The sequence below is a fragment of the Mytilus galloprovincialis genome, chromosome 8 (genome assembly GCF_965363235.1).
Source record: "Mytilus galloprovincialis chromosome 8, xbMytGall1.hap1.1, whole genome shotgun sequence".
In the NCBI taxonomy this organism is placed as follows: Eukaryota; Metazoa; Mollusca; class Bivalvia; order Mytilida; family Mytilidae; genus Mytilus; species Mytilus galloprovincialis.
The window spans coordinates 22,892,410-22,903,004 of NC_134845.1; positions in this window are offsets into that span (position 1 = coordinate 22,892,410).

The following is a 10,595-nucleotide window of genomic DNA, read 5'->3' on the forward strand; positions in this document are numbered from 1 at the left end:
CACTACAGGGAGATAACTCTGTAAAATCAGCAGAACGTTTAAATGACGTTGTGTTCTTAAGGGAATATTAAGCTTCTCAATGATCAAAATGAGTGTTTGTCAAACTGTTATATAACCAGTGTAATTTTTCTAATAAAACGGTTGGTTCAATATTTTTGTTTTTTTATATTTTTGTCAAAGGGTCAAAGTAAATACTTTGTCAAAATTTTAAGAAAATTAAACGAGCCAAATTAATTTTACTTCAGGTGTTAGGTACCACCTTAACAGAACTACAAAAGTTCAATAGGAAACAATATATAATTCATGCAATCGTTTTAAAGTATCCGAATTTCATGCGCACTTTCGGATTCGCAGACAAATCAATAAATATTGAGATGACAGCTAAATACTTCGAATTACCTAATGATCCGAGATAATAATATAATTTGTAGTAAAGCATGCGCTATTATTTTATGACGATTTTCCTACGTCTGTTTGATAATGTCATAGATTCAATGCTTACATTTTTTAAATAAGCATGCTCATTAAATGCGCAGCCAATCTGAAACTAAAAGTCAAATCATGTTTTCATATCATGCAACTAATATCAAATTGCTCCCTGTCAATGCTTGTGGCGTTGTTTTGCAAGGCAACAGTAATAAATGAACTTTAGTAACAGGGATGTGCTCCTTACATAAAAACCTTTCCAAAAGAGTAACGAAAACGAACGACTGAAATTGTGACTACACGTTTTACGACCCCCCTCATTAATTGGTGGGCCGATAATATTTGTCAATCCACTTGCGATATGAACGGTCTTATTTAGACGAAACGCGCGTCTGGCAAATTATGAGCCCGGTACCTTGCTAACTCTTCGCGGCCTTAATAAGATACCAGTTTTGTCGTCTGATCTTCAATTAAATCAACATGAGCATATGACCGATTATTATTTTGACTGAGTGTGAATGTATGAGTAACTGGAGAAGTTTTCTCTGTCGAAGATTGTAGTTTCGCTAGTTGGAGATCATGTGATTCCCTTGGTTATTTTCTTTTACCTTGATTTGTCTCATATAAATCGTTTTATGAAATTCTAACATCGGTAAACAATTAAGGTAGCTCAAAACAAAAATGTGTTTACTTCCAATCACTAACCTTTAAAAGGCTGTTACTTTCTTATGAATGTCTAAAAGATAATAAAAGAGGTAAATATAGATAGATATAGAAAAATCTTTAAAATGAATGCAATATTTTTTTTATGCAATCGTGATGTACTATTTATGTAATTAGTTGCAACAATCTCGGTTAGTTCACTTGAATGAATTTAGCTCTATCATCTCTTTAACTATACAGAAAATTTTAACGAAATCTTTATCAACACATCATGGGCTTCAAAAGGGTGTCTCAAATAGTCCCTATGGTATTCCATTCTCTCATAAATCTCTAATTAGTGTAAACATTCTAACCACATAAAAGAAGATACTGTTTCATTAGGTGTAAAATTTGTTCTATACACTCTATCTAAAATCTGAGACACTTTTTTGTAGATAATATCAATAGGAACAGCATATAATAAAACCAACACTCTAGGAATAACTATGCAGAAGCTAATTCCAATTGATAGTGGAAATTTGGAGGACAATACTTTAGACACAGTTAACATTATAATTGGAACTACATAATTGTTGTATATTACTAACATTGCATTAATTTGAAAGAGTAATCTGTTAGCTATCCATAACTACTACTTTTATAAATTTTCAAACATTATCAAGAAAGTTAGAGCATTTTTAAACTTGGAAGTTATAAAATCGTCGTCTTGTGCTAGCTTAAGTGTTGCTTTTATTTTCACTGTCAAACAACACTTAGGGGTGGCCTTATCTTGGCGAAAGTGGGGTAAACCATCACCTGCCAGCATAAACGAACCTTACGCGACGCAGTACAAGCACTATAAAACTTTAACACGTAGTAATTGAGAAGTTTTGAATAAGGTTTTTGTGTAACAGACGCAAACTAAAGATTATTTGCGAATGTATAAAATAGCCGGAATGTTTGGTTGTTTTGTTTTATAGCGGTTGACTATCTCACATAGGTTTATAAGTTAACTGTAGTTAGTGAATATTCTTTTATATATTTCAGCTGTCGGCCAGTTACTATGTGTATTTACTAGTACCAGTGGCAGTAACAACTACCTCACTCTTTACAATAAAGATGCAGCGCCTACTTATCAGTATGCCTGTTTAGTAAGTATTCATTTATGCTTATTTTTCCTCTGAATTTTTCAAATGTGTTGTTGATGTAAGGAATTATTTTTGCCATTGTTACTTTCTGGTACCACTAGCATTGTAATTCAAATTTTCTTTGATTTATTACCGTTTTGGTGGGGTTCATGGTACTAAGCATTTTTAATTGTAGTCGTCTTTCCCTTTTCAATCTCGCAACCTGATGGGAAACGTAGAAAATGTTGTCATTACATATGTAGTCATACATAGTAAGTTTCATTTACCTGGAAATATAAACAGAGGTATGGAGATCAACCAAAGAATAATCAGACAATGATGCTACAACTGCAAGTCAACATATAACATTAAGCAATCTGACCATGGTGTTTTGTAGAGCGGTGTTAATATGCATAACACATAGAATATGTATTCTACATTTGCTTTTGTCAACATAAATTTTGTTTTACTGTACGCATGGTACAGCCGCAACTTATACGGACACATTATAGTTTATATTAAAATAAGTTAGGAATAAGAAAAGCACTGTTGGTGGTTTTGGGTGTACATGTTGTGCCGTGAAAGTATAATATTGCATTTTCCGAAATATTTGTCGTATACAATGTCATTCATTGAGGACCAACATGCGTTCTCCACACACCTAAATTGTACATACTATATTCAGGTATACTCAACCTCTGATACCATAGTGTCAGCATCTATAAATCCAAAGGAGTGTTTTGATAGTTCACTACAAACTCCAACATCAACTGTACATCCGGATGGAGTTACACGAACTTTCACAAATTATGGTGATTGTAAGTATTTTATAGCATTACACTTTCAGTATCAGCAGAATTAAGAATTTAAGCATAATGTCATATAATTCAGTATCTTTACCTTACTACCTTACGATTTAAGTTATCCATTGAATTATTCATATGTTCCGATAGTTTGTAATCATTATAGTGACTATGATTTGTATAAGATATTTCTTATAGAATGTAAAAAAGTGTAGTTGTCCTCACAAACAACTATTTGTTATGTATTAGTGCTAAAAATCAGTGTAGCTATTTAGGTAAAATCGACTTCTGGAACCATTGTATCAGCATTCAACCTTACGGTTTGTTTTGATAGTACACTGCAAACTTCTACATCACAACACACCCACTGACTTCCTAAAGTTTCATCGGAATAGGCTCAGGAAAGCAATAATTGCGTTCATCAAAATAATTTATTTGATTGAAGCATATTCTATAAAACGTATATGCGATATGATAATAGAAAAGAGAGGCAACGGTTACTAAAGGGATATTCTAACTCCAAAGTCTTTCCTTATTAATTGTCATTTACCAGTAAAGATTAACGAATTAGTATTCAATTTATTTGTATATATTTCTTATTTCAGCTGTATGTTGTAAGTATAGATTTTTATCAATTCCAATTATCATTGGCTTTTTTTCTTTCTCTTCCAACTGCTTTTTTGTAACAATTGAGTACCAGACTTTGTAAAAATCAGTTATGAATAATTTCAAAACATGGTCTATAAAAGAACCTGCCTGCCTATGTTACTGTAATCCCCATTTTGGGTTTGAAGGGGAGGTCTTGCATGTTCCCTTATTCGAGCAATATCTAGAACAAATTTGATTAGAATGGATTTAGATCCCATCAAATGTCAACTATTAGTGTATTTCCACCAAATAAAAGCGTATATATACCAGAATAATCAAAAGACGAATGTTATATTCATGTTCCATTATACATTCTGAACTGAAATAGTGTAAAAAGTAAAATCACAAAAATACTGAACTCATAGGAAAATCAATTAGGAAAGTCCATAATAAATGGCAAAATCAAATAACAAAACGCAACAAAAACGAATGGACAAGAACTGTCATATTCCTGACTTGGTACAGGCATTTTCAAATGTAGAAAATGGTGGATTAAACCTGGTTCCATAGCGCTAACCCTCTCACTTTAATAACAGTCTTTTTAGTGGGATGTTGTTTGCCATTTCTTTCACCACTGTCTGATTCTTATGAGATTGGCACTTGCAGTATTAATGATGAAAAATGCAGTGTTGTACAGTGTTTAAACCCTTTTGTTTTGCCTAATATATTGTAATAGTAGCAAACTAAATGATGAATTCAACATTATTTATATCATGAACCTGTTCAACATGCAGTCAAAGACTTTACCGTTACCTTCTTTTATATCATTTGAATTCTAAATAGTGGCTATTATTTGTAAGTTTTAATTAACTATCGAACTGAAGCTTAAATTGTAATAGCATTGACCAATACACGAAGCCAGGCGAATTATTAATATAGTATTTAAAAAGGTTTTAATTCAGACTTTTTATCGGAATTCTCTAAAGTAACTTGCAAAAATTGAAATATTAATTTGTAAAATAAGTTATTATTCAGTTTTTCTATTCATTAATAATATGCAAGACTAATAAATTGCTTGCATTTTATCAGTTTTAGTTAAAGTAACATCTTAAGAAACATATCAAAAGTAAACATTTTTTGTTTTTGTCTTCTTTTTTGTTGTTGAGTGTTCAGCGTCTTTTAATAGTATCTACTCATAAAATTATTTTTTTTATCCTTCATTAGTATTTATTTCTTTCAGATCCATCGTCGTCACCGACATCTACCAATTTACTATGGCTGTATATATTAATAGCAATTATTATTATTCTTATAATAATTGCTATCATAATACTGATATGCTATCTGAAACGTAAGAAGAAACGAAAAGAACAGAAAAAAGCAGATGAAGAATCATTGCACCCTTCTGAATCAGAAGAAGAAGAAAAGAGAAACGATGAAGAACAAAAACGAGACGAAAAGAAACGAGAAGAACAAAAACGTGAACCAAGTCCCATTCCAGTGAAAGATGAGGACAGGACTTCCATAGACTCGGGAATTCAGCAGGATAAAAAAGAAGAGGAGAAAGCCAAGAAAGTGGTAATAGTGAGTGTGACATTAGTTCTTTCTTTAATACTGTAGCTTATGTGTGATATATATTTACATAGTTTGATGCTAGAATTAGACAACTAACACAATAAAACTTTATCTTTACACTTTCCTTAATCTTTGGATTACAACATGAGTGTGTGCTTTTCTTTAATTTCTACTGCCTTTCGTGTGATAAAAGTTAAATTTGAATTTAGCATATAGTGTTAGTTAGACGATTCCCTCCCAGAAAAAAGGAAGAACAAACATATTGGTAAAATAAATATCACAGTCTAATAAAGAAATTATTGTTTAATGGTTGGGATGTGTGGTATTGTTACCTTTGCCTTATGCTTTATATTTCGATGTATATGCATGACAATATAAATGTACCAAAGCTACAAGGTTACAAGGATCAAGTTTTCCTTTAATATTCTCCTAAAAGTACTTAAATCCCAATCTATCTTCTGACTTTTTTACTAGGTCTTTATTGCATAACAAAAAGAATCATTTAATTCGATATAGTGACCTCTATTTATGACACACAGGAATCGGATAAGTCAATACATTGACCTCTATTACATTAACACAACGAATCTAATTATTAAATACAGAAACCTTTATTTCATTGCATCCTTCAAAAGTTGTTTGATCTGACATCCATAATTAGACTATTTCCAAAGTTAGGACTTGAACATTAATGAATCAATATTGTAATTTAATCCAGACAATTTAATTCTCATGAAATGCAGAATTTTAACTGCAAAGGTGAAGGATATTCATCTGCAAATTGCATGTTAGATTTTACCTGAACAATTGTCAATTAAAAGTCCATAGAACTATTGAATCTTTTCTTCTTGGTTTAAATACACAACATTAGCTTCGCTATCAACGAAGTATTCAATATAAAAAACCTATTGAAATTAAAAAGGAAAGCTTTTATAAGTGCTTCAATATTTTCTTTTTAAAAGTTATAGACATGATTTAAATACAAAATTGTAAAATTCAAACACAAAGTTTATGATGTAAAACCATTAGACTTATTCAATAATGTCGGATAATAGTAAAACAGATTACCAAGGTGACTTTCATCACAATAGCGATTCAGAGGTATGTAAATTTACTCTATGAAAATATCTACGTATAACTTTTGTTAAGTTTAATTGATTATATAAAATGGGAATAGTATGATTCTTAGCTTTTTTGTTGATACAAGTCTTTAATCTTAAATCATTTTTTATTTAAAATTGTTTGTAATTTGTAAACAGATTTTTATATAATTTCGTCTGTCTTACAAATGTATGTTTACAAACAAGTATTTCTTTCATTATAAAGCATTTTGTTACGTTTCTACTTAGTGTCCACCGGAAGTATCAAACTAAGTCCATAAACAACAAATAAGTAAATAGTAAAATGGTAAAAACATATCTTTATATTTTTCATTTTCGCTATCAGTTTCACATATTTCACACGTGGACAATACTTATGATATAACATTAGTTGTTGTCATTTCGAATACAACTAAATCCAAAACATACTATATTTTTAATATGCAACATATCCATTATCTACTTTCAATTATTAACAGACTATTCCAATGATGTTTTATTAAAGTACATCTTAGTATTAGAAAAGCCATGTGGTATATGTACCTATCCGGCATGCTCTTGAAATATATACATGATATATGCGTGATAAGTCTACAAATTGGACCTTTCTTTATTTCTTGTTACTAGAAATTATAGGAACTGCTATTTATTTGTAACACTATCGTATCTGACTATTGAATTAGTTCTGTTGAACATGAAAGGCAATCAATCATCAACATTATCTGACAAAGAGCTAAGGGATGACCTGCAATTAAATGGCTTTGATCTCAAAATTGCAAATCGTAACCAGTTGTCTTACATTTAGTCATACTGCTATTTGGACATTTGCATTGACTGGCGCCACACAAATAGAAACACAGCCCCATGACAACATTGCATAACAACATATCACAAGAAGACTCATTGCAAATCAATTAAATATTGTTTGCAATTCAGTTTCCTTTTAAATTGTTATTTAATATTCAATACATTCACATCTAAATAGATAAGTTGTCCTTCATGAATTACATTATCATTGTTGAAAAAGCAAATAGAGACCATGAATTTAAATTTCAAAATTCACTGTTGTTTAAAGAACGATAAATTTATTGAAACAAGTTTCATTAGTAAATTTGTTCTCTGCTTAAATTTGATAAAGAATTGAAATGGTAAGGAAACATAATCTATATAAATATATTTCATCTATTGACCATTTTACTAAAAGGAGATAAGTTTTTATTTTGTGTATTAATGTTTCACTACAAGATATATGGGAAACTTTATGAATCGGGAAAGTGGGGTAAGAAAATTTGTTTTAAAATAATATTTTATGTATTTTTGTTATTTTCAAACTTGAATATATTGACCTGAAGCTCAATGTTAACAGTTCTGGTATTATGTATCAATATGCATAATTCAACAAGAGATGACCACTAAACTCTCCAGTATATAACAACATGTGGTATGAGTGTCAATGAGAAAACTCTTCACCAAGTCGCACTTTGCAAAAGAAAGACAATATAGGTAAAAGTAGGGTCTTCAAGACGGAATCTTTGCTCACACCGAAAAGCAAGTTTATGTTCAAATTATACAAGTTAAGTCCCCGTATAGAATATTGTATTGCCTAATGATAAAAAGTGACTCTTATTATCCGAATTCAACTTTCTAAAACGAGCTGAAGTTTTATTTGAAACAAGCTACGTGAGTGCAATTTCCAAAGTATTCAATGGAAAAACAATCGTCATACAAAGACGTATTGTAAATTTGTCTACATGTAAGACAAAAGAGAAAACGTTAATGACTAAACTCTATTTCTGTCTTACCAGTCATACATCCCTTACTGACGTCTTGATTTTTAACTCTTGTGAAGCAAATGTTTTTCAGATCTTTCTGAAAATTGAAAAAAAGGAGAGTCTATGAAAATGAATTTTAGACATTGACAATGTTATTGAATAACCCACATTTCTACATGTAAGACAAAAGAGAAAAGATTAATGACTAAACACTATTTCTGTCTTACCAGCCATACATCCCTTACTGACGTCTTGATTTTTAACTCTTGTGAAGCAAATGTTTTCAGATCTTTCTAAAAATTGAAAAAGGAGAATCTATGAAAATGAATTTCAGACATTAACAATGTTATTCAATAACCCACATTTTATGGAGTGTTTGCATCTAATATATCCAAGATGATGGATACTCTTGAATTTAAAATATCTGGTTCATATCTTATTGTTTTCGTCGTTATTTACACAGATTCACAACTTCAAAGTACACTCTGTAGCAAGTGTGTTGATTTCAACATTCCAATTGCAAACTACTTATTTATTAACAGTAAAATATCCTCTACCTTATCATATGGTGAAACGCACTTGAATGTAACAACTATACATCAATTCCCTTTGCGTTCCAAAATGCGTTTGGCACAAAATCGGTCACAAGTGCGGAAATGAGGAAATACGACATGTATCGATACCATATAAGTTTTGCGGTCACAACAAATTGACAAATACGATGTGTCTCAACTCATACCGACTTATGCCGATTGCTGCAGGAATATCGTTAGATGCTTACCACTTTGAAACAACTAACCTCTCTTCTTTAAGATTTATTGAGATTCCCTTTTTTCCACCTTGATAAGCAAAACAAATGAAAGATAACAGGAAAAGCAAAACGTCATGGATAGAGCTAGCTATCTATTTCTCCAAAAACATCACATGGCTATTCTAAGAGGACTTTATTTACAAAAATATTGCATTAGTTTTACCAATCTGGATGTTTTTGAAACTTGTCAAAGATACAAGGCTCATTATTTTAATCCCTAATATTTCTTTCTCAATAATCTGGTTTTGGTACAATTCATCTTATCAATCAAGCAGATCAATGATAAGCTATGCATTGTATTCTCTCTCTTTTGATGCATAAAAGAAGAATTTTAAAAATGACATTAAAAAAGAACACTTGCATGTTCCCCTTACCTTTCTTTTTGTGGGTCACTATTAATTTCTGATTTTCAACCTGTTTGTTTTCATAGTTGAATCCCTTTTTTAGCTTCCTTCACGAATATATTTAAATTTTTGCATGTCACAGAGAGACAACAAATCGAACATCATAAATAAACTAAGTTCTTTTGATTTATTAAACCTTTATTCCATTTCCCCCGAATCCACATATACTCAAATGTCAGACAAAAGGAGAGTACTATGTATAGAATAACTGTACATGATCTCAAAATATAAATGGTATTTGTACAAGGCTTAGAAACAGGAAGAAAACGAGGATGGCATAGCATTTCTTCCTGTTTCGAGCCAAGTACAAATAATATTTCTATTTCGAGGCAATGTGTGGTTATTCTTTATATACTGCAACTCTTATAACTGTTCTTAATGAAATATTAAGGTAAAAACGATCATTTTTAATATGAAGCTCACGACATAAACTTTCCGCGCACCTGTATAATTATTTTATTGACATCATAAATAAAATTCTATGGACATGTACTGTAAACGTCATAAACAAGGCGGTGACTGTATATCACATTTGAATATACGGTCAATAAATAAAAGGCAACAGTAGTATACCGATGTTCAAAACTCATAATTCCATAGAAAAAAAACAAATGACTATGTATAAAATAAGATAAGTTTTACTGTATATTCTCCCCGGATATCAGTTATAATTGTATGTAGCAGGGATACTTGATGGAATGCTGTACATTAAGTAATTTGTTAAAACAGCAAGGAGTGGAATAAAGAATTTATGAATGTTAAAAAAAAAAAAAAATGCGAGTCACAAACCAAAACCGAGAGAAATGCAATTTGACTAAGCAGATAATACAGCTGCAGTATATATCATGTTATTTTGTAGGTGGACAAAAGAGAGGATAAAGAGGAGGTAATTATGACACATTTTGCACAGACGGGATTGTACATGTTTATAAACAACATGAGTTTAATATTGAGTTTTCCAATAGTTTATTAAAACTCTGTATAATAGATTCATGTTTTACTAAGAGGATAAAAGTTGAATGGTATGATCCTCAAATATACAATTGGCATGATTTGCATTATTAGAAAAAAAAGTTATTATTTTAATAACTTAATTATTAAAAGCGTCATTTTTATTTAATCAATAAGTTTGTCTGTTGATTTGAATGGGAAAAGGGACCAAAGTATTTGTCAACACAAAGCCAAAGTCAATCCAAAGATTTACATAACTGATGAATAGACAAATAGAGCAAAGGAAAACAAAAATATTCTGTGTATGAATTTTTATGATTGTAAAATTATTTGTAAATTATATTATTTTTAGTTTATATACTGAATATAGATAGTTTACCTTGATAGATATATATT